This window comes from Hyaena hyaena, unplaced genomic scaffold, assembly GCF_003009895.1.
Source record: "Hyaena hyaena isolate Hyena2069 unplaced genomic scaffold, ASM300989v1 scaffold_1489, whole genome shotgun sequence".
NCBI classification, from domain to species: domain Eukaryota; kingdom Metazoa; phylum Chordata; class Mammalia; order Carnivora; family Hyaenidae; genus Hyaena; species Hyaena hyaena.
In genome coordinates, this window is record NW_024082122.1 from 296700 (window position 1) to 319257 (window position 22558).

At 37.1% G+C, this 22558-nt stretch overlaps 1 long non-coding RNA gene across 1 annotated transcript in view; it reads right to left on the bottom strand.

The window, feature by feature from the left end:
• The window catches only part of LOC120225718, a 172574-nt gene extending 152832 nt beyond the window's left edge, over positions 1–19742 (bottom strand). The window contains exon 1 of the long non-coding RNA XR_005526873.1: positions 19681–19742. This is a non-coding gene — a long non-coding RNA (uncharacterized LOC120225718). The remainder of the gene's footprint in view (positions 1–19680) is intronic.
• Positions 19743–22558: the final 2816 nt, after the last annotated feature.

The following is a 22558-nucleotide window of genomic DNA, read 5'->3' on the forward strand; positions in this document are numbered from 1 at the left end:
AAAGATAAAAGATATTCCTTTCCATCTAAGCCACAGAAATGAAAGAGTCTAGTGCATCTAGCATGGATAGAAATGCAGCTTTCTGCAAGGGCTTAAGGCTGGTGATTTCTGTTTCCTCTGAAAAAGGAAGGTACAGAATCTGTAAAGTCAAGAAAAGTAAAGATAGGAAAGCAGAATGGGAGAGAGTAAAAATAGTTTAAAATATTGATACACATTGGGCACTTCTTCTGCAACTTGACATGGTATGTCACCATAATCAGTAATGTTTTCCATAGAGAAAACTTGTCAAATATGAAAAATAATGACAATGGCAGAAAGAACCCAAGATATCCCCAAAGCTCCTTACCTACTGGTATTCGTACCTTTGTGAAAACACTTCCCTTTGAGAGCTGGTGCAACCTGTGACTTGATTCTAATGAATATAATATAAGGTGATGGGACAGATGTCACTTCTGTGATTATGTTACACAAGATTGTAACTGCCATCATTCTAACCATCCTTCTTCCTTGCTGGCATTGGTGAAACAAGCTGAAATGTGGGGAGCTGCCCAACTTGTTAAGGAACTGAGAAGGGCCCCTTAACTTAACAATTATGCTTCTTTAAAAATTATTTTAGTGGTTATCTTAGAGTTTACAATATACGAAGTTTACTTTCAAAGAATGCTATTCATCCCCATGCGAAGTACAAGTACCTAATACTGAGTATGCCAATTCTTCCTTCCCTTCCACTAGAACACCACTGTCATTCATTTCACCTTTCCATATACACTAATCACCCAATATAATGTCACTATTATTACCTTACATAAAAACTTATCTTTTAAATCAATTCAGAATTTAAAAAACAAAAGATTTTTAGCTTATCTTCATTCATTTCTTTTCTAAGGCTTGTTTGAAGATCCAAGTTTCTGATGTAGCATTTTTTTCTCCCTCAAGAGCTTCTATCATCTCTTGCTGAGGCAAGTCTGCTAGAGACGAAGTCCTCAGTTTTCACTTGTTTCAGAAAGTCTTAATCTTCCTTCAATTTTAAAGGATAATCTTAGTAGATATAGAGTTCTAGGTACATAATGCTTTTATTTTATTGCTTTAAATATCTCACTCCACTCTCCTCTTGCTTGCGTGGCTTCTGAAGAGCAATATAATTTTTTTCTTATTCTTCTATCGATAAGGTGTTACATTCCTCTTTTTTCAAGATCTTCTCTTTGTCTTCGGTTTTCTATAGTTTTAATATGTCATTCCAAGGTGTAATTCTGTTTTGTTTTGTCGGTATACATTCTTCCTGTTGTTCTCTGGACTTCTTGGATCAGTGGTTTGAAGTCAAAAAGTCCACACATAGTACCTTATAGTGCTATCCTTTAACTTGAAAAGTATCCACAGCCAGATTCAGGTTGTAAACTGGCATTGGAGTACACTCTCTATCATATTGATAATGTAAAACCAGATACAATGATTTGGAGGTTTATCACATACTCTCTAATAGCCAAGTCCACAGTCTTTGTCTAAGTTTTCATTCCCTTTATAGTATTTGACATTTAACTCTCAAAGTACTCAACTCACCTGGATAATGTGCCCTTTTTGACCATATTATGTTCCATGCATTTTAACTTCTCTGTTTAGCTCTACCTTTATTGTTGTTAATAGTTGGCCTCTACCATGTGTGAACTTTCAAAGTCAAGATAGGCATATCTAGTTCTACTGTGCTTCACTTTATTGTGCTTTGCATATATTACATTTTTTCATAAGTTGTTTGTGGCAACAATGCCTCAAGCAAGTCTGTTGGAACCATTTTTCCAACAGCATTTGCTCCTTTCATGTCTTTGTCACAATTTGATAATTATCACAATATTTCAAACTTTTTATTATTACGATATTTGTATGCTGATCTGTAATCAGTGATCTTTGATGCTACTTTAATTGTTTCAGAGTGCTATGAAACATGCTCGTATAAGATGGTGAACTTAATAAACATATGTGTCCTGACTACTCTACCAAACAGCCATTCCCCCAACTCTTTCCCTCTTCTTAAGACTCTCTATTCCCTAAAAAACAACAACATTAAAATTGGGCCAACTAATAACACTGCAATGGCTACTAAATGTTCAAGTAAAAGGAAAAATTGCACAACTCTCACTTTAAATCAAAGCTAGAAATGATTAAGCTTAGTGACAGAGACATGTTAAAAAGTGAGATAGATCAATAACTAGGCCTCTTGAGCCAAAGAATTTGCCAAGTTGTGAATGCAAATAAAAAGTTCTTGAAATGAAAAATGCTACTCCAGTGAACACATGAATATTAAGAAAGTGAATCAGCCTTATTGCTAATACGGAGAAAGTGTTAGGGGTCTGGATAGAAGATCAAACCAGCCAGTAAACCAGAGTCCAAAACAGTGAGTCCCTACCTCTTTTCAACTCTATGCAGGCTGAGAGAAGTGAGGAAGTTTCAGAAGAAAAACATGAAGCTAACAAGGTTTATGAGGTTTAAGGAAAGAATCCATCTCCGTAACATCAAAGTGTGAGGTGAAGCAGCAAGTGCTAAACCAGAAGCTGCAACAATGTGTACAGAAGATGTAGCTAAGATCATTAACAAAGGTGAATACATTAAATGATAGATTTTCAGTGGAGATGAAACAGGTTTATAGTGGAAGAAGATGCCATCTAGGACTTCCATAGCTAGAGAGGAGAAGTCAATTCCTGGCTTCAAAGCTTCAAAGGACAGGATAACTCTCACTAGGGGCTAATAATCCTGTTAACCTAAAGGTGAAGCCAATGCTCCTTTACCTTTCCAAACATCCTAAGGCCTTTATTAACTATGCTAGTCTACTACTCTCTCTGTATTCTATAAATGGAAAACCAGAACCTAGATGACAGTACATCTGTTTACAACAAGGTTTACTGAATATCTTAAGCCCACTGTGGAGGTCTACTGCTGAGAAAAAATGATTACTTTCAGAAAATGACTGCTACTTGGCAATGCACTTGGTTACCCAAGGGCTCCAATGGAGATGTACAATGAGATTAATGTTTTCATGCCTGGTAACACAACATTCATTTTCCAGCCCATGGATCAAAGAGGCATTTAAACTTTCAACTTTAATTACTTAAGAAATACACATTATCAAGCTATAGATGCCATAGAAAGTGAAACCTTTGATGGATATGAGCAGAATTAATTGAAAATCTTCTAGAAAGGATTCACATTTTAGATGCCATTAAGAACGTTCATGAGTAATGGGAAGAGTTGAAAAAAATCAACATGAACAGGAACTTGAAAGAAGTTGATTTTAACCCTCATGGATAACTTTGAAAGAATCAAGATTTAGGTGGAGGAAGTAACTGCAGATGTGGTAGAATCAGTTAAAGAACTAGAGTTAGAAATGGAGCCTAAAGTTGTGACTGAATTGTTGCAACCTCATGATAAAAGTTTAACAAATGAGGAGTTGCTTCTTATAGATGAGCAAATAAAGTGGTTTCTTGAGATGTAATCTATTCCTGGTGAAGATGCTGTGAAGACTGTTGAAATGACAACAAAAGATTTACATTATGACATAAATTTAGTTGATAAGGTAACAATAGAGTTTAAGAAGATTGACCCTAAAGGCGCCTGGATGGTTCAGTACATTAAGCTTCGAACTCTTGATTTTGGCTCAGGTCATGATCTCACAGTCCCTGCATTGGGCTCTGCACTGATAGCACAGAGCCTTCCTGGGATTCTCTCTCTCCCTTTCTTTCTTTGCCCCTTACCCCTTTGAGCTCACTCGCTAGCTCTCTCTCTCTCTCTCTCAAAATAAACAAACACTTTAAAAAAGAAGAAGATTGACCCTAATTTTAAAATAGATTCTACTGTGGGTAAAACACTATTCAACAACATTGTATGCTACAGAGAAATTGTTCAGGAAAGAAAGAGTCAATTGATGTAGCAAACTTTATGATCTTATTTTAAGAAATTTCCACAGTCACTCCAACCTTCAGTTACCATGACCCTGATCAATCAGCAGCCATCAATATCCAGACAAGACCCTTCACCAGCAAAAAGATTACAACTTGATGAAACCTCAGATGATGATTAGCATTTGTTAGTAATAAAGTATTTTTAATATGTACTTTTAAAAAGATATAATGCTATTATACAGCTAATAGACTACAGTATAGGGTCAACATAATTTTTATATGCACTGGGAAACTAAAAAGTTCATTTGGCTTACTTTATTGTCATATTTGCTGTATTGTAACATTTACTTTATTGCAGTGGTCTGCAAGTGAATCCAAAATATCTCCAGGGTATGCCTTTATAAAATATTATCACTTTTAAAATAAAAAATAGACTTAGATCTTATTAACTCTTGGACACTCCCTCATTTTAGTTCATTTCTCAAAGGCAAATGAATTTTGTTTTACTTTTAGAATTAAGGTTTTTAGAAAATTTCTTACAATGCATTAACTATTTATTATATTATCAATATAATTACACATTCTTCCAAGAGGCTTAATGAAGCACTAAATTGCAAAGTAGGCATTAATCTTCAAAATACCCCTAAGAGGTAGATAAAACTAAATGAGAATAAGATCTCTTTCAAGGTTTAGGTTCTTTAAAAAGGTAAGGCAGGCAATTAATTATTAAGAACAATACTTCTTACACATTGTCACACAAGTTAAATCATCACTGAGTCCAGAAATTCTGGAAACATCTTTGATGATTAATTTGACTCTTACTTCAACAAAGAATCATTTTTTTCACTATTAATCTGCCCTAAAATCTCTTATCCACATACTTTCTTGAATCTACTACAATAGACTTGAGGTATACACATGATTTTTAATCTGGTATTTCTTTTTTTAACCTCACTAGACTTTTTATCTTCCTTATAGATAATCAATATTTATTTTTGTTAGGATCTAACTCCTATGTTAATGATTTGACATCACTCAAAGACTGACTGCATTTGACAGAAATGCTAGGAGCTAGAAATATTGGGATGAACTACATTCTAATTTGGGTGATTTCTTTCACTTGGCACTGTTCCCTTTACCCTCAAAAAACAGTACCCTCTATAAGAATTCTGGCTGCAACTGAGGAGACTGGCAATTTCATTCTCTAAAAATTACTATAAACTTAGAGAAAACTGACCAAAAAAAAAAAAAAAAAAAGGGAGGAGGAGGGGGAGGGGAAAAATCAGTGTTGTGAAACCCAATCAAAGAGATACAACAGCTGAGAAGGATCTATGCTTGAAAAACTGCTGAAATTCAGGTAAAAACAGTGAAAATCTCTGGCATTCTAGTTGAAGGATGCTTTCATACACCCTTCCCCAACCTTGGTCAGTTTGAGTTTTGGGTCTGCTCTGCTAACCCAAGGTTGTGGTACTGATTGGACACAGTTTTCCTGGATCAAGTGCTGTACAAGTACAGCTGTGTCAGGGAAGTCCCAAGCTCTTCACACACTCCTGTTCTACCATGAAGCTATAAACATGATAGAAAGACCTGAAATGAATAAGCAGAAAATAAAACCCAGGGCAGATTTGAAAACTGCCTAAACTGTTAATGTGTTCTACTAACACACAGATCCATTGGCCAGATGATGGAAATCTTACTGGCCAAAAGAAAATGCGACCTGAAGGTAAAAATAGAAACCCACAAGAATAAAGTAAGAACATCAGAAATGGGAAAAAATATGTGGTTAACTTAAAAGACTCTATAAATATTTTTTTCATTTCTTCTATTTTTTTAATGCTTATTTATTTTTGAGAGACAGAGAGAGACTGAGTGCAGCTGGGGGAAGGGCAGATAGAGAGGGAGAGAGAGAGAGGGAGACACAGAATCCAAAGCTGGCTCCAGCACCAAGCTGTCAGTGCAGAGCCCAATGCGGGGCTCCAACCCACAAACCATGAAGATCATGATCTGAGTGGAAGTCAGATGCTTAACCAACTGAGCCACCCAGGTGCCCCTACATTTCTTCTCTTAACTTTAAGAAAAAAAAAAATTGTGTAAACAATAATTATAAAACTATAATGCCAAGTTTATAACAGATATTGATGTAATATATATGACAGCAATATCATAAAAGAATGTGATAGGAAAGGAGCAGTTATATTAGAGCAAAGTTTCTGTATTTTACTGGAATTTAATATATGAAGGAAATTATGATAAATTAAAATGCATATCATATTCAATGGAGTAACCAATAAAACACAGTTAAAATAATTTACACGATATGCTTAAAAAAGTGTCTAACACACACCAAAAAAAGAGCAATCAAGAAGGAGCAGGGTAACATGAAACAAAGACAAAAAACAAATAGCAAAGTGTCATGTATAAATCTAGACAAATCAGGGGCGCCTGGGTGGCTTAGTCGGTTAAGCGTCCGACTTTCGCTTAGGTCATGATCTCGCGGTTCGTGGGTTCGAGCCCCGCGTCGGGCTCTGTGCTGACCGCCAGCTCAGAGCCTGAGCCTGTTTCAGAGTCTGTGTCTCCCTCTCTCTCTGACCCTCCCCCGCTCACGCTGTCTCTCTCTCTCCTAGAAATAAATAAAAAAATATTAAAAAAAAAATAAATCTAGACAAATCAATAACATGTAAATGTGAGTAGTAGGGTGCCTGGGTGGCTCAGTTGGTTGAGCGTCCAACTCCTGATTTCAGCTCAGATAATGATCTCACAGTTTGTGGGACTAAGCCCTGTGTCAGTCTCTGCACTGACCAAGCCCAAGATTCTTTCTCTCCCTCTCTTTCTGCCCCTCCACTGCTTGTGTGCTCTTACTCTCTCTCTCTCTCTGTCAAAATAAATAAATAAACATTAAAATAAAATAATAAAATAAAATAAATGTGAGTAGCCTAAGCATTCCAAAAACAAAGTGGAGATATCCAGACTGGATTATAAAAGCAATATCCAATTACAAGAGATATATTTTGGATTCAATACACAAATAAGTTAAAATCCAAAGGAAGGAAAAATATAATCTATGCAAATAGTAACAAGAACTATGGAGTGGCTAGAGCAATATAAGACAAAACAGAATTTACAGCAAAATTTATTAGAAACAATATTAGAGGGGCATTTCGTAATGATATAAAAGTCAATACACAAGGAAAATAGAACAATCCTAAATATATATTCACCTAATAACAAAAATGTAAATGCAGCAAAAACTGATAAATCAATTCTATAATTTTAGTTTGAGATCTCAATACCACTTTCATCAACCATTAATAAGATACCTAGTGAGAACATTATAGTTATATAGAAAACTTGAATGACATTAATATTTTTATCCTACCTGCAGAATTCACCTACTGTAAACTGCATATGGATTATTCTTTGGTATAAAACATACGTTAGGTCATAAAACATGTCTCAATTAATTTAAAACAATTTAAATTATAAAAAATATGTTCTCCAACCACAACAGAATTAAGTTAGAAATCGAAACATTGGTGAGGATGTGGATAAAGGGAACCCTCTTACACTATTGGTGGGAGTGCAAACTGGTGCAGCCACTCTGGAAAACAGTACGGAGGTTCCTCAAAAAATTAAAAATAGGACTACCCTCTGTCCCAGCAATTACACTGCTAAGTATTAACCCAAAGAATACAAAAATAGATTCAAATGGAAACATGCACCCTGATGCTTATAGCAGCATTATCAACAACAGCCAAATCATGGAAAGAGCCCAAATGTCCATTAGCTGATGAATGGATAAAGGTGGTATGTACAATGGAATATTACTCAGCCATAAAAGGAGAATGAAATCTTGCTACTTACAATGGTGTGGATGAAGCTAGAGTGTATTATGCAAGGTGAAAAAAGTCCATCAGAGAAAGATAAAACCATATGAGTTCACTCCTTTATGGAATTTAAGAAACAAAACAGATGAACATGGGGGAGGGGGGAGAGGAAGGGAGAGAGAGAGCAAGAGAGAGAGAGGCAAACCAGAAAACGGACTCTTAACTACAGACAACAAACTGAGGGTTATTGAAGAGAGGGGAGGGTGGATGGGGTGATGGGTTAAATGTTATGATGGGTATCTAGGAGGGCATTTGTGATAAACATTGAGGTTATATGTAAGTGATGAACCACTAAATTCTATACTTGAAACTAATATTATACTGTATGTTAACTAAATGGAATTTAAATTTTAAAATATCACATAAATGACAGACAACGAAACATATTTTGAAAGGAAGATCATTTATCAAATACTTTAATAATTTTTCTGACACATCTGCTATCAATTCTAAAAATCAGTATTTGCTTGAATATTCTTTTATAGTTAATCAAACATTATACAATTGAAATTTCCACATCTTACATTCTACAATAGACAAGGACTACTCATATTTTGACTAGCTATAATCAAGGTAGTAAGACTTATTTCAGCTAAAAAAATGATTATTTTTTAAAGTTAATTTACTGAGGGGCGGGGAGCAGAGGGAGAGAGAAAGAGAGAATCCCAAATGAGTTGAGGTACTCAAACTCATGAACTGTGACATTACAACCGGAGCCAAAATCAAGAGTTGGATGCTCACAACCAATTGAGCCATGCAGGCACCCCTAAAAAAAGGTTATTTATAAAAGAGTAATGATCAGATATCACTAGTTTCTGATGAATATGGAAATAATATGGAACTCCTTGGACACATGCTAAGAGTCGGGGATTGCTGTTCTTTCAGGGAATTGCTGCTCTTTTTAGGGTGCTCTTAGGTAATAGTATTGAGAGAACACTGAGCAGAAACAATGCCCTTCAGTTAAAAAGGATGTGTTACTCTCAGTGGAATGCACATTCAGATAGATAGTAACATATATTAATCTAAAATACTGAGTATATAACCTAAAATTAGAAATGGTTCTTAACACAGCCAGACAAAAGTAATCAAAATTGAAAAGGAATTTGTATAAGAAACCTGATTTTTAAAGTTTAAATAATGTAGACCATTATTTTTACATTTACCTTCCAATATTGTAACCATTGGATTTTGTTTTGTGTTTGATTTCCAAATATGGGAGGTGATTCTAGTGGTAAATAGCATAAGCAGGTGCCTGGGTGGCTCAGTTCATTAAGTGTCCAACTTTGGCTCAGGTCATGATCTCACAGTCCGTGGGTTCAAGCCCCACATCAGGCTCTGTGCTGACAGCTCAGAGCCTGGAGCCTGCTTCAGATTCTATGTCTCCCCCTCTCTGTCCCTCCCCAGCTCACACTCTGTCTCTTACAAAAATAAACAAATATTGAAAAAACAAATAATTTTTTTAATTTAAAATATTAGTTTAACTGATTTAACAATACTTTCATTTGTATCACCCTTTTAAATTTTATAAAAAGTGATGCCAAATCTTTGACCAAGTATTTGACTTTTCACTAGATATAACCTAAGTTTCATAAAATGATCCAAAATAACACACTTGTGTTAGAATAATTATAATTGCACAAGATAAATATGATACATGTGGCATCTTCTATATAGGACATTTCATTAATAATATGGTTATAAGCAAAATTCAAAATCTTCAAAATACAAAAAAAGGTTATAAATATTTCATGACAGACCCAAGCTATTAAATCACACTTACAGAGCATTTAGCAATCCACACACCAGACAGAGGTAATGACACTTGGCATCAAAGTGTCAAAAGATCCACCTGATATGGAATAAATAACCCCATTTTATTTAAGCAGGAGGTCAATGTTCAGCAAGCTTTTCCTCCCTGGAAGGGTAATGATTTCAAAGCAATTACCCCTCAGTTGTCAGAATCCAAAGGTCAGATTTGACCATTTGCTATTTTTAAATGCCTAGCCCTATCTATCAGCTAGCCTAAAATCTGAGTTAACTATACAACTAATTTTGAGTGGGGGTGAGAAAGGAGGGAATCATGAAACAGAAACTGTAATTTAACCTGTGAAATAGATACTCAGTAACAAATGTAATATGAAGCTTTGAAATATTAAAGTTTGGAAACTACTTATCTCCAATTAATGAGAAGGTAAAAACAGCTTTCATTTTCTCTAACCTACCAGAGAACTGAAAAAAAATTACATTTCCCCCCGTATTACTCAACTTTCAACAATAATTTTTTGGTGTTTTCTTATTTTATTGTCTCTTTCTGTAACCTTAAGCAAATTGCTTAATCACTGAGTTTATTCCTCAGTGTACCCCATAAAGAATGAAAACCTTTCACAAATTTTCTATGGTATTATTAATTCTATAAGAAACTTCGGTTATTAGGTTGTGTCCAAGTTTTTTTCAACCTATAATTTGAAGGGCCCGTCCACTTAAAGAGCTAAGGTATGATTAGCACCTCCACACAGACACAAACATCTGATCGAAACTTTTTTTCTACAACTAAAAGAATCGCTCCCATCCCCCACATCCCCCCACTCTTTTTTTCCACTGGATTTGTTTACAGTTTTATTGAGGTATAATTTACATTAGATAAAATTTATCCATTATAGTATATAAATAGATGGACCTGGGGACTTGTACAGTTACGTAGCCATCACTACCACCAAGATATCTAGGAGTTCCATCACCCTAAAACATTTCCTCTGTCCCTTTGAGTCAATCACCCTCCCTGTCTGTGCCCCATGGTAAATAGGATACAGACTGATAATGATTTACTGTTAATGTAAAATGTATATTCTTAGCCTATAAACCTTTATATTTTTAAAATGTTGATTTACACTGGAAAGAGTACATGTGCTCATTAAATCTTTTGACCTTTTGACTTGTAAGGAAAATAAAGATTGGCTAAATAATAGGGGTTAATGAAAGGACATTACCTTTTTATGTTCTTATGCTTGGTCATCTTGGTATCTCCTTCTGTATCTACGCCTTTCCTGGAGCTTTGGTTAGTGACACTGATAGCAGTGTTGTCTGCCTCTCCTCTCGGTAGCTATTGATACTGAGGTAGCTGGGTTTCTTTCTTCCCTGTTAGTTCAACTGCTATCAGGCCTTAGGTTTCTTTGGACTGACTGGTCAATGCACAGAGTGAGGAGAGCTATGGGACGAACCTTTGACTTTACCACTAACTCATTCCACTAAGCTCTTCAATGTTTATCTTTACACACTGAATAAAAGCTTAATTAGGGCTCCATCTTTCCGGTGATCAGTCCCTATCCAGAAGCCCACCAAGAGTTGCTTCATTAGAACAAAATATACTCCTATCACTCAGGAAGTTCCAAAGGAATTAGGAACTCTGTGTCAGATACCTTTATTGCTTAAGAAACCACAAGGGTCCGGGGCGCCTGGGTGGCTTAGTCGATTAAGCGTCCGACTTTCGCTTAGGTCACGATCTCGCGGTTCGTGGGTTCGAGCCCCGCGTCGGGCTCTGTGCTGACTGCCAGCTCAGAGCCTGGAGCCTGTTTCCATCTGTGACTCCCTCTCTCTCTGACCCTCCCCTGCTCACACTGTCTCTCTCTCTCTCTCTCTCCTAGAAATAAATAAAACATTTAAAAAAAAATAAAAAAGAAAGAAACCACAAGGGTCCTAGGAGCTGATGTCAGAAACTGGGTTCAGAGATCAAATATTAAAACAAAAGATCTTCCTAGTACTCCTTTCTTTCAAGGTTTTAGGAGCTTTATGTCAGGAATGGAAGCAGAGACCAAATATATTTCTTACTATTTCAAAGGGGTCATTAATTGTGGGCATTATTAATGAGAATAAACTTAAAATAATCTAAACAATATTACATATAAGCTACATTTGCCTATTTACTAAGAATTGCTTTCATTTGTTCAATGATTTACTATGTTCAGCGCTTTACTTACGTTAGCTTATTTAATTCTCACACAGCCCTATGAGAAGGCTGTATTTATAATTTTCATGTTACATGTAGAAAACAGAAGCATGAGAGGTTAAGTCACTGTCCAAAGGTTGGGGTACCTGGTGGCTCAGCCTGTTAAAAGACCTACTCTTGATTTTGGCTCAGGCCATTATCTCATGGTTTGTGAGACAGAGCCCCCCATCAGTTTCCATGCTGACAGTGGGGAGCCTGCTTGAGATACTCTCACTCCCTCTCTCTCTTTGCCCCTCCCCTGCTTGATCTCTCTCTCTCTCTCTGTCTCTGTCTCTCTCAAAATAAATAAATAAACTTAAAAAAAAGTAACTGCCCCAAGGTTGCATAGAGAAGGCATGGCAGGAGCAGGCAGTCTGACTTCAGGGCTCATATCCTTCAGAAGATGTGGCCTCAACTTATACACATACTTATTAACAATATTACATAACTAACAATTAACTTAGCCACAAAGGCAGTTAATTTTACTAAGCACAACTCAGAATCAGCCTTGTTACATCACAAAGCAAATCCCTTCTCACTAAGGAGTAATAACCACATTTAGTCAGTGTGGGCAGGAGTGAAATTTTTGTTTAAGGTCCTAGATCCTACCCTCCTTCAATCTGTCTATTCCTTCTGTCGCTGACTTGTACTTTCTCCTTATTGGGCCACATGCTAACTTTTGATAATAGTCAACAGGCCCTTTCAGATCTCCTCTGCAGTGGCTCATTGTCAGATTAGTAAAGGGTAAGGTTTGCAATACTTACAAAGGAAAGCTTCTACAACTGCTGCAATTACTGTTTTATAGTCACTAAGTTTACTTCCAATTAAGCTCTGTGGGTAAGGGCTTACAAAACCCATCCCCCTTCTGCATGAATATTTGAACTCTGGCTAACTTTCTAGCTCAGTATTTTTTTTTTTTTGAGGATTTATTGAGTATTTTAATATTACCAATGCAATTACCAAACATGTCAGAAGCTTCTAAAAAGCTGTTCTTTTATTCACGTTGATCAATTTCTTTTTTTTTTAACTTTTTTTACAAATAGTTTATGTCAAATTAGTTTCCACATAACACCCAGTGCTCATCCCCACAAGTGTCCTCCTCCATGCCCATCCCCCCCTCCCCCCCACATCCATCAGTCCTCAGTTTTTGTCAGCATTCAAGAGTCTCTCATGGTTTGCCTCTCCCCCTTTCCCCCATTTCCCCCCTTCTTCTCCCCCTCATTCCTCAGCTCAGTATTTTTTTTTTAATGTTGATTCATCTTTGAGAGAGAGAGACAGAGCATGAACAGATGAGGGAGAGAGAGAGAAAGAAAGAATGAGAGAGAGAGGGAATCTGTGCTGTCAGCACAGAGCCTGACGCAGGGCTCAAGCTCATGAATGTGAGATTATGACCTGACCTGAAGTCAGATACTTCATTGACTGAGCCACCCAGGTGTCCCTCTAGCTCAGTTTTTCGAAAAACTGATAAAGATAGAATATCAACTTTGTTATTAGGCAACTTCACGTGTAGAAAAAGTAACCTCTAACAGATTGCATTTGAGCTGTAATAACTATAAATACTTTGTAGAAAGTCAGAATTTAAGGCATATACTGATTCTCACGATTAGGCAAGTCACATGTGTTACATGCATTTTCCAGGTCAGTGTCCCCATCTGATCTAGAGTACAGCCCAACCCTGAAGGCATCTGAGTTTGCAGTTCCTAGTAGTCTTCCATCCCTGGGAGGAATTTTATAGTGGAGCACCTCATCAAAACTGGACCCCAAGGAAAAAATTAAAAAAAAAAAAAAGACTTTTCTTTCTTTCATTTTTTCTTTTTAAGCAAGCATTTGCCATACCTAATGACATCATTATGTTGCACATTTAAAACTTAGATTTAGAGGGGCGCCTGGGTGGCTTAGTCGGTTAAGCATCCGACTTTCGCTTGGGTCATGATCTCGCAGTTCGTGGGTTCGGGCCCCGCGTCGGGCTCTGTGCTGACTGCCAGCTCAGAGCCTGGAGCCTGTTTCAGTCTATGACTCCCTCTCTCTCTGACCCTCCCCTGCTCACGCTGTCTCTCTCTCTCTCTCTCTCTCCTAGAAATAAATTAAAAACCTTAAAAAAAATTTAAAAAAAAAAAACAACTTAGATTTAGAATAATAGCAAGAACAGGTGTAAATGTCCTCTATAAATGTTCATACTAAGAAATTTAGAGTACAGTATGTTTCAAGGTTTTTAAAAATTACTTTGACAAATCTCAGATGAATTCAGTTACTTTTAATGAAATTTCTTACTCTCATGGTGAGTTTTTAAGACAAATGCATAGTGAAACAGTTAAACATGTTTTTCTCCAGTTTCATCAACACACATAATTATAAAAAAATAATAAATCTAAAGCTAAGACTAATGATTTAGGCAAAACCACACTAAGTAGATTCAGTTTACCTTGACTTATGGAAATAGCATTTTAAGGTAAAGAAGTAACAAAAAGTATCTTACTATTTAGAGAACAATGCAGCTTCAGAGTGGAAAACAAATCATGCGCATGCATTCTTTCAGTTGGTTTAATTCTACCACTTTGCATATTCACCTAGTCTTAGAGAATGGTAAAACTATTTATCTTAGAAATAGAATTCAAATTATGAAAGCCAATTTCCCCCCAGTAACAATCAGCTCAGTACTCATGAACTCCATTTTAATAAGTAAATTTGTTCAATATGTAGATCAAATTCTATGTTAATTAACATCTTCCTAGAAAACCCTGAATAATTCAAATAGAATTTAAATTATAATTTATATGAACATTGATTTCTCTTTTGATAAATTATTTTCTCATAGTAACTTGAATTGTAATTGGAAGGGTAATGATTCTATGTAACCGAATTTTTAGTTGTGGAATCTGTGAGCCACTAAAACTTAAAACATAAGAGAAGCATAAGGCTTAGGTTGAATTAACTAAGTGAGGAGATGAGTGGCTAGAAGTAAAAGGATTAAAAAAAGAGATAGAGGGGCACCTGGATGGCTCATTCAGTTAAGCCTCTGACTTCAGTTCAGGTCATGATATCATGGTTCAGGAGTTTGAGACCCATATTGGGCTCTCTCTGCTGTCAGCACAGAGCCCACTTCAGATCCTCTGTCTTCCTCCCTCTCTCGGCCCCTCCCCCACCCTCTCTCACTCCCCTCTCTATAATAAATAAATAAATATTAAAAAAGAAAGAAAGAAAGAAAGAAAGAAGCAAGTAAGTTTGGAAAGAAGCAGGCAGGTTGCCCAGCTATAGGATTGGGAGAGGGAGAGAAAGGGTATTACATTCTTTCTTCCTGACCAAGATATACTCTTTGGACAGAGCCAAAAGAAGCTTAAACCATATTCCAACTTAGTGGTCGCTTTCATAGAAACAGCACTGAAGAGGTAAAAGAGGCAGATTTTCAGCTAGGTGCATCAATGTTGGGGTTGATGATACTGTGCTAAATAAAGGTGACCTTTAGACAGCAGCCTGGAACATTCAGGGAAGTGGCCCTCAACTGAGGTAATGGCTAGAAGCTAAGAAAGCAGACAGCACCATGAGAGAAAAAATAGATTTATTAATAGTTGATGCTGCAGCAATACTCAGCAAATTAATTCAATTTAGAAAATTTTTGTTAGTTATGACTGTTCTCTACAGATCCCAGGTATAATCACTTCATTAGTTTACAGCACTTTTTTAATCCTCTTTTTTTTAATGGTTATTTATTTTGAGAGAATGTGTGTGAAAAGGAGAGGAGCAGAGAGAGAGAATCCCAAGCTGGCTCTGTACCAACCATGCAGGACTCCATCTCACAAGCTGTGAGATCATGACCTGAGCTGAAATCAAAAGTCAGACACTTAACTGACTGAGCCACCCAGGCCTCCTAATCTTCTGACTCTTGACAAGTTAACTGACAAGCTAATAATTCCCAGCATAATCAGATATGTAATGGAAAGAGACAAAGACTAATAATGAAGCATGAGGAGACAAGGATAGAGGTAGAATTTATAATAACAATTCCTAACTTTTAATATGCATATGAATCAACTAGAAATCTTGTTAAATTTCAGATTCTTATTCAGGAGGTCTGAGGATGGTCCTCAGATTCTGTTTCTAATAAACACCCAGCTTATTCCAATGTTATGGCCCACGGGATATACTTCAAGCAACAAAGAATTAAAGAATGGGAACAATTTCTAAGCATAAAAAAGTTAAAATACAGCAAGACCACAGCCAAACAACAGTCTGGTACATCACAATTCTGGCCAACATGATCTTCTTAGCAAGCCTATTCGTATGGGCAGCGTGACACCCAGGAAATGAAACACTGGTCTGGTTAAAAAAGAATAAAATAAAATAAACAACAACAAAACCTGTGTATTTTCCTCTACAAGGTCAACATTATTGGATAATACATTTCCCCAAGGAATTATTTTAACTAATACTAAATCTTTATAAGATTTCATTAAATTATATAATTTCCCATAAACATTTTCTTCTCACTCCAATCAGAAATACTATAGACCCTGGGTAGATTTGTGAGTTGTGAGGAAGGTAAATTGCAACCTAACATAAAAAGACATTTCAAAGTGAAGGATGTTTTTCCCATTAACCTTCAGGGTAACAGAGTTATGACATGAGATCAATATGTAGTGACTAGAGAAGAGATTAGAGGAAAGAAGGAAGCAGGAGATAGAATTCCACAACACCCATGCTTGCTCAAATAGGTAGCACTGCAACAAGTGTGCCATTTGTAAACAAGCAAATAAATAGGACAACTCAAAATATAAAAGTCAGGAGCCTATGGCATCATGTATAAATCAAATGACAGCTACACCTAAAAAAATGATAGTTGGCTTCAGAATATACTCAGAAAGTATGATGGTACAATCAACTGGAAAACAAAGGATGATCTACAAGTTCTATCTTTGTCACAATGCAGAAAAGTTAAAATTTCCTTAGGAAGGCCAATTTGCAAGGTTGGCCCTTGGGTAGCATTTGAAAACTTAAGTATAAAGATGAAATTTTTCCAACATTTTTAGAGTAGATAAGTCACTCACTGTGCCTTAACTCTGTAAAAACAATGTGGTTTATACTGAACATCTACTTTCCTTCTGGGAGTCTAGAAATTTGGTAGAGTCTAAGTAGAGGGTGCCCAAATGATCTGGATTCAAACATCCTAACTAACCTTCTGTCTTCCATTCTTACCTTCTATCCCTTCAAAAAATTCCCCAACATTAAGTAAAAGAGATCTTAATAAAATGTGATTCTCATGTTACCTTTCTTCTTAAAATAACTAACAGCATTGTGGGCCAGGGAGTGAATGAGTTTGTAATAACTCTTATTAGGTAGGTGAGAATTAAAAGGAAGATTAACACAGTTCTATACTCCTGCAATGTTACATGTTCAACTCCACAAATGCTGGTGTGATGTCAAGCATAAGGGCAAGAGCAATATGAGCAGAATTTATATACCCTTTCAAGTTTTGTTGTACCATTAGGGCTCCTGTAGTCCAGCAAGCCCTACCTAGTCTTTAAGTAAATAAAATGTTGTAGAGGATTAACTTCTGGGGAAGATGACAGATGAGGAGGACCCTAAGCTCACCTTGTCCCATAGATACAACTAGATAGCCACCACATCAGTGTAAATAACCCAGAAAACAAACTGAAGCCTGGTGGAACAGACTCTCCACAACTAAAGGTAGAGAGGAGGCTACATTGAAGAGGATAGGAAGGGCAGAGATTCAGTCAGGGACTGAGACCCTTGGGACTATCTCTGCAGGAAGGAGGGTCACAGTGGGCAAGAAGAGGGGACAGGAGGAGACGTCCAAGCCAAGCACCCCAGACATGAGGGACTCACATGGGGAAGATGAATCCTCGTAACATTGGCTTTGAAAACAAGAGGGGCCCAAAATTCAGTGGGGCTTACTCCCTGGAATTTTAAAAATCAGTAGTCTCAGCTCTGAGAGAGTCTGGAGGGCAGGGTGCCCACCCTTAAAGAGACAGCACAACAAACAACCCCAATGAGATACAAGGTACAAGTAGCAATTTGAAAAACATGAAGATTTATTTACTAATCTCAGGGTTAGTGCTGGAGGGGCAAGGATCAGTGAGAATTCTCCAAGAACAAAAATGCTAACAGGCACCATTTCTCTTCCCCACCTCCCAGTGCAATAGAAACTATCTGCACCTAGCTCGTTAACAGCTTACACTCTGCCCCTGTGTTCTTCTGGGAATGGACATGCCACTCTCAGCCCCACAGGCTTCAGCAGAATTTTTCCCAGGCAGCTGCAGGTCCCCTTCTGCAGCAGACCAGCAAAGACCTTGCTAACACCACACACCCTGCCCCTGCATTTTCCTGAGGAACCGTATCCAATAGGTCCTTGGTGGGAGCCCATCCAAAGCAGTGTCACAAGCCTGGCAGCATGCAACCAGCCCTGACAGGGGCAGCACAACTGCAAAGTGATTCCTGCACTGGGGAGAGGGGAGGATAACCACACACATGGGTCCAGATGAGACCCCAGCAATGGGTTGGGGGCAGACATCTGGTCTGACTGCAGGCCCTGCCTACCAACAAACGTTTCCCAAGGGACAAAGAGGGAAAGCACCTTGCAGTTTAGTGCTACCCTGTGTCTGGCAAACACCTGGTCTGACTCAGCTCAAACTCAAGGCAGGCCCAGACTTGCCTACTAAAAACACAGGGAACAGCCCTTGCCCACAACAGAGCCATTGCAGATGACTCTGCAGTGAAGGCAAACACAGTTCAGCCACAAGGGTAGGGCACACATGTAAGAGGCATACATGAAGTGCCAGTTTCTGTTAAATAGGGGTCATTGCCCTGCAGGACATTACAAGATCTCTTCTTCATAAGATCACTACTTTCAAGAGCAGAAGATATAGCCGAACTTCCTAAGACAGAGAAACACATACAGAGAGGCACACAAAATGAGGACACAGAGGAATATGTTCTAGATGAAAGAATAGGAAAAATCACAGTTAAGACAGCTAAATGAAATGGAGATAGAGAATTTACAGTAGTGATCATGAAGATACTCATTTGACTTAAGAGAGGATTAAAAACAGAATTACCATATGACCTAGTAATTCCACTTCTTGGTGTTTACCCAAAGAATACAAAAACACGAATTCAAAAAGATACATGCACCCTCGTATTTACTGCAATATTTTCTTAATAGCCAAACTGTGGAAGCAACCCAAGTGACCCTTAAGAGGTAAATGGATACAGAAGAGATGGTGTGTGTGTGTGTGTGTGTGTGTGTGTGTGTGTGTGTATTTAGTTAGTTAGTTTTAGCCATAAAAAGCATGAAATCTTGCCATTTGCAACAATATGGATGGAGCTAGAAAGTAGTATGCTAAACAAAATAAGTCAGTCAGAGAAAGACAAATACTGTATGATTTCACTCAGATGTGGAATTTAAGAAATAAAACAAACAAAAAAGGAGACAAACCAACAGATACTTAACCTATAGAAAACAAACTGATGATAATCAGAGGAAAAGTGGGTGGGAGGATGGGTAAAATAGGTGAAAGAGATTAAGACTACACTTGTCTTGATGAGCACTGAGTAATGTATAGAACTGTTGAATCACAATACTATACACCTGAAATGAATATAACACTGTACGTAAACCACACTGGGATTAAAATCTTCAAAATAAATAAACTGAAAAATGAAATTTCATAGAGGCAAATTCTCACTCTATCCTCATGGAAATGACAGTCCCAATACAAACTACATTTTTTATGAAGAATACTAAAATATTATATAGTGTAAAGAACCATACAGTAAACAAAGGCTGAGCTTTCAAATAGTGAGGAGTGGTACAGATGAAGAACAGATTAATGCCCTGGTGGGTCCGGACTACAGTGCTAGACTACATACTGCCAAAATGACAGCTGCTACTGTGCTCAATGGACTGAGTTACCTGCTTCCAAATGGCAGATCTGTCTTTATTGCAACATGCCACCTCTGAAAGTAACTGCTTGAAGAGTGGGAAGAGGGAATATCTAACAGTTCTGATGCCTGCTGGCAAGTTTGGTGACCATTATGAGGTCACCTGCAGGTTTCTCCTTGCTCTTAGGATAAAATCCAGAAGTGTCATTGTCACCTACAGTGACTGCATCATCTGATTCTATGGTAATTTACCAATTCCATTACTCACCACTGACTGGTCAGTATACTCTCTATTCACATGCTCCTTTCAGCTCCTCCGAGGCCATGTTCCTTCCTTCCTTTGAGTCTTCTTTCATGCTGCTCTATCTGCCAGAAAGCTGTCTTCCACCAATATTTCATCCAGCTAACTTCTACCACTACTTAGGTATTCAAATTTCCCAGAGATACCTATACCAAATTAGGTATCTCTAATTTCCCAGAGAAACGCAGTCTAAGGTCTACGATAGAGATGCATGGTCAATACACTTAAGATATAGTGTACTTCTGTGCTGCAGCTCCTAACTCAAGCATAATTAATATTTATGTGAATATTTCTTCAATGTCTATCTCACCTACTACATTGATGTTCTGTATTGTGATGGACCCTGTTTTATCTTGTTCATTACTGTAATGCTATAATCTAAAATGATGTCTGACCCATATTAGGCACTTAATATTGAACAACTATGTTTGAAGAATCAAAGCATTCTATGAAAATTAAACAATATAAGCAAAGTCAAGATATCATTAGGAGATAAGCTATGAGATCATTTAAAGATAAATTGAGAAAGAACTGACTTTTCTGGTTAATTAAAACATATTGAGTAATTAAAGGATTTTTGTTAAAAAATAAGATTAAAGTATCATGTGTCAGCTGTGAGAGACTGGTTAGAAAGGCACTGCGTTTATTTAGGCTTCGGGAAATGACGATCTCAGGATGGTGGCAATGATTGCAGCAATGGTTGAATAGACATAAACAACATTCAGAAAGAAGGAGAGGATTTAATTTTGGGTGAGAGCTTGAAGATGAGAAAGGAATCAAAGAAGATTTTGAGATTTCAAGACTGAATGAACAGAGGCATTTTTTGCTTCTGGCTCTGATGGAATAAAACGAAACTAGCTCTTTCCCTATAAACTACCATAAAATTAGAAAAATACATACAACAACTCTTTTCAGGCACTGGACAATGATCAGTGAAATCCAATGATTTCTGAGAGATGAGATACTCATGACATAAACCCAGAATTGCCCTCTCTCTGTGTTTCTCAGAGACAATTTCCCAATCACAACACAATGAGCTGGAGACCATGCAGAGTACAACTATTCCACTGAGCTAAGAAAGCAAAGATCAGAGTTCATGGCACTTGGGGAGTGGCTGGAATTTGTGAGGCAGAACACCTAGGAGGAGGGACCTATTCATAGAATGGGACACAGAATTCCATGTGGGGCTCCCACATAGGGGTTCCTTGGTTGAGGACTGGGTTGCACATATACAGGGAAAGACTAAAGTCAGAGAGTATCTGCTATGTGTTAAAAGTAAAAGTAGAGCAAAAATAAATAAATAAATAAATAAATAAATAAATAAAAGTAGAGCCTCTTTTGGCATGCCAAAGCAAACCTTAAAACCAAGTATTAAAGATCTGCAGGAGAAAGAGTTTAAATGTTAGTCTGCCAAGATATAGAGACTTGGGAAACACCTTATGAAAACAAATACTATAAGTCATCCTAGCTTCCCAAAGAGTTACCGTTTTTGGCCCTCAATAGAGCCTCAATGAGTCTTGAAGGAATTAAATAATACAAGATATTGTGCTAGGCACAGGAAATGCCAGACAAATTAAGTCATGGTCTTATGCACAGGAAAGGGACTGTACAATTCCATGGAGAGAACTTTTCAGCTCGCATGAAAAGATCAGTAGTCTCATGCTCAATATCTGTAAAATTTCTTACTACTACTGGCCAATCTTTCTTTTGAAACCTACTTTCTTGGATTCCAGGACACTCCATTCTAATTTTTCCCTTCTTTAGTCTCAGACTAGGCTCTTATCAGTCATTTATTCTAATTCTGTCTCCTTTACCTTCACCCTAAAGCAGGTGTCTCCCAATGTTTAATCTTAGACTCTGTTTCCCAACTTCACAATCTTACAAATTCTCTCTGGCTGTTTCAAGTACCAAATGCCTATAGTCACTTCTCTGTATTTGACACACAATCTGCCTGCCTATCTAGCTATGAGCTCCAGACTAATACCTTCAATTATCTCCAGAGAGATGCCTCATTAACCACTCAACTTTTAACTAAAACCAAAATTTAACTTATTAACAAAACCTGTTGTTCTTGTATTACTTATACTGATTAATATTAGGCCACTCGGTCTATCATCAACTTAAGCTCTACATAGAAATGAAAAAGCAGAGGTGAACTTTGTTATTCTTTTGCCCATTGCAACCTTATCCAAGGATAAATAAGATCATCATTTTTCAGGTATTTTAATCCTCAATTAGGCCAATCAGCTATTTTTAAAATATAATATCAACTTTTATAAAATCTCTAATCACACCAGGTGATCCATTTCAATTATTGGATGCTTACTTGATGGCAGGCACTATTATAAGAAATTCCCACAGTTATTTCATTTAAGCATCATAAAGATAATGTAATTCCCATGAAAGCATTTTAAAAATAGAAATTTTGATAGAGTATGTCTCATTTGAGACCCAAGAGTCTATATTTTTGACAAATATTCAAATGCTTTTTAAGCATGTAGGCATTAGATCCACTGTTTTATAGTCTCTCTTTAATATGACACTAAGTTTCAATTCCTGGCATTACTGTGTTAATTCATGACTTACCTCTCTCTCTAAATATGTCAAA